General features: G+C 48.4%; 1 pseudogene; it reads left to right on the top strand.

Annotated features, from left to right (window-relative positions):
• Window positions 1-4953: 4953 nt before the first annotated feature.
• On the top strand, window positions 4954-5097 carry LOC111590654 (uncharacterized; annotated as a pseudogene).
• Window positions 5098-5411: the final 314 nt, after the last annotated feature.

Below are 5411 nucleotides of genomic sequence, written 5' to 3'. Positions count from 1 at the left end.
TCGTGGGCGCTTGTTGTGGTCGCCCCGGCCCCCAGTCGCGGCTGCGACAACTAGAGCGGTGGAATGCGGCTTCTCGTGGCCGTGGCCCTTCTTTTTCTTTTTACCGTCCCGGGGGATGGCACCCGAGCCACCCATCTGGGCGAACCCAGTGTGTGGGGCCGAGTGCCATGCCCGGCCCTCGGCGGCCCTGGCACACTTGTCGGCCAGAGCGAAGAGTGTGGAGACAGTCTCCACGTCATGCGTGGCTAACTTCTCAAACATTTTTCCATCATGTACTCCCTGACGGAAGGCCGGTGATGATGGAAGCATCGGAAATGCGAGGTATAGTACCTTGCACCTTGGTGACACGGGAGATAAACATCCGGAGAGTCTCCCCGGGTACCTGCCTCACTGCGTGGAGGTGGGCCTCCACGCCGTGCTGTTGGTAAGCACTAGCGAAGTTTGTTGTGAACCGCGCACATAGCTCTTCCCAGGAATAGATTGATCCAGGGGCAAGATTCATGAGCTAAGTTCGGGCAGGCCCAGACAAGGCGACATGAAAATATGTCGCCATCACAGCGGTGTTTCCACCTGCTGCTGTGATAGCGGTGACATACAACTGCAGAAATTCCGACGGATTTGACGTACCGTCGTATTTTTCCGACAGGTGCGGTCGAAACTTGGATGGCCAGGACAATGCGCGGAGATGATCCGCGAGAGTGGCGCAGCCCACGCCGGCCAAGGGGACACCCACCTAGAACCGGGCGTCCACTGGGGTTTGCGGTGCTACCGCAGCAAAGTCTTGATCGAGGTTGCGACCCTCGATGTTTTGCCGGCGCTCAAGCGCCCTCTCCAGAGAGACTCGAGTGTCATCGTGACCCTCGAAGTTTTGTCGGTGCTCCCGCGCCCTCTCCAGAGAGACCCGAGCATCCTCCCTCGCACGCCTACGGTTGAGCTCTGTCCGGAGGTCGTTGGTCTGTGCACCTCTCACTGAGGGCGAGCGCACAGACGTCGACGCCTCATGTTGGTGCTGGGATGACCATGGCCTCGATCTGGTCGAGCCAGAGTGTGCCATGTCGAGCAGTCGGTCAACGTCGTCCTGCCACTGCTTCATGGCCCCCGGTGAGGCCGTGGAGCTTGGAGGTGACACAGTAACTCCCTGGCCGCAGACAATGCCCCCGAAGCTGTCCTTGACAGAGTCCGGGATGTCTGTGTGGTTGTATGCTGCCGTGCAGCGTGCACAGCAGCAGTGCCCGGCACTGGGCGGTTGGGAACCTGTGGTGTGGAAGAGGTAGCTTCTCCCTCTACCAGGAAATCCACCAAAGTCTCGGCGCGGTGCTCAATGATTCACACCATCATGCTGAGCGAGAAAACAAGCAAAAACCTAAAGCCTTGGCCCCTACCTGGCGCGCCAAATGTCAGAGAGGAAATCTCTAGCCGGGTGGCGGAATGCACCCGCCCTAAATCCTAAGATGAGGATGGGCCTAAACGTTTTGCTTGTTAGTTGGAAAATGGAGAGAACACAAGAACACACAAAGATTTAGAGTGGTTCGGGCCACCAGAGGGTAACACCCTACTCCACTGTGTGATGTATTGAGCTTGAGAGCTTGTGAGCGTCTAAGTGTGCTTGAGTTGAGTTGAGTCTAGTTGGCCTCCCTTTGTAACGCTGCATGCCTCCCCTTTTATAGCTGAAGGGGGGCACGTACAAGGGTGCTGAGCCCTGACATGCGGGCCCAGGGACATAACAGATGTAATATTTGGAGCAACTGATACTCGTTGCTGGAGCAATCTTCTTGTGCCCTGATATCCGCGATCTGCGTAGCTTTGGCGTGCAGGGGAAGCCTCCCTGGCGACGTACAAGTGATGATGGTCACAGTGCACCTCGCAACACGAGCGTACTGTTTGGCAATGGACTGGACAAGCACGCCGCCTGCAGGATGACCTGGACGTCGCCTGCCAGCGGAGTGGACAAGACACATTAAATGCTGAGATGGCACATCGCCTGTCAGCGGAATAGTCAAGCGGCGCGTCTTCTCCGCAATAAATGCAGAGACCGCGCGGCCCAGAGGCCTTACGTCAGGCTCCGCCCGCTGGCTTACATCACAGACGATATGCCACGTGGCAGCATTGGGCCTCCGCCTGAGCGGGGAGCGGAAGTGTACATGGTATGGTCCGGACACGTGTCGGCCCCCGACCCCCGCCTGGCCTTGATTAAGGCCTGGGTACTCTTTGTCCCAGAATCCCGGGACCCTGCTGAGGGTGTCCCGGACCCTACACAGAGAGGTCCGAGACCCGTCCCGAGGGTCCGGTCTGTACCCGCGGAGGTCCTGGACCCTGGCCGGAGGTTCGGTCCGAATATGCTGGGGTCCGGACCCCACCGTTGATACCTTGGAGGATATTGTCTTTCCTGGCCACGTGGCGGCCCTGGAGCCGTCCACGTGGTGGGGTCAGGTGTTTGTTCGCCACGCGACTAAAGATAGCCGCATGGGCATCACACCTTCATACTGTAGTAGCAGGTACCCCTTTTCCAGGGTACTGACAAAGACCAACTGTATTTTAGTTACAATTGTGTTTTCAAGATTGTAGAAATTTGTAGCTGAAATTATCCACACCATATTTTTGAACTGACATCATTTCTAAGAATATTACTGATTAGAATCTTTCACTTTTATAATGCTTTGCAGGAGTGGCCCCTCTGGAGTTGAATATACAGTTATAACCAATTTTTACCCCTTTTATCCTAGAAGAGTTGCCAAGACGCGGTATAAGACCATGATAATAGACTAAGAGAGGATTTGGCTCTAATTACTATCTGTTTTATTTATGTAGTCCCATGAGAACTTTGAGTATTTGCAGATTGCTTTATTAATTTATTAAAGTTAAAGATTGTATGTGTTGAGTATGTATCCACTCTTGTTGGAAGTGTCTTGCAATTCCAATCCAAGGATGTATAAAAGACTGCTTGGGCTAAGTATGTGTTTTTTCATGTATTTGGAGTATATATACTTTTTGTTGCTTGAGAACATGTATGTACACTAGAAGCTTGTCAATTGTGTGAACTTGAGTTGATCCCTGCCTAACCTGAGTATATATATTTTTTGTTGCTTGAGAACAAGTATGTACAATACAGGCTTGACAATTGTGTGAACTTGAGTTGAACATGAATTTTGATAGTCACAACTCACCACCCCTTTCAATATGCTTAGAATATAGCTTTTTATAATTTTTCACCCTACAATACAAAATTGTTCTATGAAGGCCATGGTACATCATCATATCCTGTATTATCAACCTAGGATTTGCCTATTTCGATTAATAATGGCATTGAGTCAAATTTTGGTTGTTTCAAATGATAGACTTCGACATTTGTTATGATTATTGAGTTGACTCTTGATAGCATTACTAAACAATGACCTATGTATACACAAGTGTCTTTCGTTGCAACGCACATGCATATACCTAGTTGTGTTTGAATACTAATGTGTTTGTCTAAGTGCTAGAAATAGTGACAAAAGAAGGAGAAAAGAAAAGGGAAAGTGTGCAGCCAACTCCAGCTCGGCCTGGCACACCGGACTGTCCGGTGCCCCAGGCTGGCCGACGTTGAACCGGCTGCTCTCGGGAATCGACGAAGTTGTATGGCTATAAATCACCGGACAGTCCGGTGAGTCATCTGCGACGAACTCGTTGGTCTCGGGAAATGAAAAAGGCAACGTGGCTAAAATTCACCGGACTGTCCGGTGAGCCAACTGCGCCAGCGCCAACGATCGTCCACGCGATCAGCGCGCGACACGTGGCTTGCTCCAACAGTCGGCTGGGTGCACCGGACTGTCCGGTGCGCCAACCAGCCTCGAGGAGCAACGGTCGGATGCACCTGATATGGAAGGAGATCATGCACCGGACATGAACAGTGGCTATCGACAGAAGGCAGGAATTGCCTTCCAAGTTGGTCTCCAACGGCTCCTAGCTGCCTTGGGGCTATAAAAGAGACCCCTAGGTGCATGGAGGAGTACACCAAGCATTCTCTAAGCATACTAAGACATCTAGACTCCGCTCCCACGCATTTGATTCGTTGTGTTAGTGATTTGAGCTCCATTCTAGTTGTGAACTCCCTGTGTTGTCGGTTGAGCTCAAGTCTTCACTTGTGTGCGTGGTTGTGCTACGTATTTGAGTCTTGTGTGTGTTGCTCTCCTCCCTTACTTCTGTTTTTCTTTTGTGATCATCATTGTAAGGGCGGCTCCAAATTGTGGAGATTCCTCGCAAATGGGAGAAAGACTATAAGGAAGAAAGTCGTGGTATTCAAGTTGATCATTGGATCGCTTGAAAGGGGTTGAGTGCAACCCTCGTCCATTGGGATGCCACAACGTGGAAGTAGGCAAGTGTTACTTGGCCGAACCACGAGATAAAAATCGTGTGTCTCGTGTGTTGCTTCTTATGATTGTTTTGTTCGCACGAGTGTGTTCCATAGCCACTTGATTTAACTAACACTTCAATAATCAAGTCTGTGGCTATTTAGTGTTTGATTTTACAGGATCACATATTCACCCCCCCTCTAGGTGCTCTCAAATGCAGTATTGCTTCAATATTGCAGAAAACTTTTGTTCCCAAACACCCCTTAGAGTTTAAAACTTATGTATTAGTAACAATAGAACAAAAGTGTATTCTAAATTTAGATTTCTCTATTCCTATGAAGCACCAAGCACCAATTTTCTAGTTTCCATTGTCGTCTCTTTTAAAAAATATCCTTATATATTTTTTCTAATCTAACCTAAGCTTTAAACATGTGCGTCGTGCATGAAGCATGTAAGTTTGTTCATCTCCTCCGCTTTTTGCCAACCATTAGACCGTGAGAAACCACACAAACCCAACACAACAGGAAGTCATATGCAGCGCAGTGCTCCCCGTAGTATTACCACGCTAACTGAAGGAGAACGAGCGATCAAACTACATATAAAAGGGGGTTTGGCACCTTTTGACTTATATTTTTTGCTTTTGGCTAAGATGAGTGTAATATATGTTCTTATCAGTTTAATATCTGATATATGGATCATATGCTCACTTTAATATTAAATTTGTTTTTATGAATATTTTTGTGGAGTAGTCTACCACATAGCAACACACTAGCATTGTACTATATATATATATATATATATATAAGATATCACATACAAAAAATGATTACAAACTAAATGCTACGACCTCTCAACACTAAAAATAAATCAGTTAGGCCTTGTTCGGTTATTTCAATTCCATGTGGATTTAAGTGTATTGTAATGTATTGAGATGGATTTTGACTTGTTGTGGATTTAAACTGACTCAATACCACCCAATCCACATGGATTAAGGGCGAGACGAACTTAAGGCTTGTCCGGTTATTCCTACCCCATATGGAGGATGGGATTGTAAAAAAATATAAAAGATTTGACTTGTTTGGT

The sequence above is a fragment of the Zea mays genome, chromosome 1, assembly GCF_902167145.1.
Source record: "Zea mays cultivar B73 chromosome 1, Zm-B73-REFERENCE-NAM-5.0, whole genome shotgun sequence".
Taxonomy (NCBI): Eukaryota; Viridiplantae; Streptophyta; class Magnoliopsida; order Poales; family Poaceae; genus Zea; species Zea mays.
This window is presented reverse-complemented; position numbering and strand designations above follow the sequence as displayed.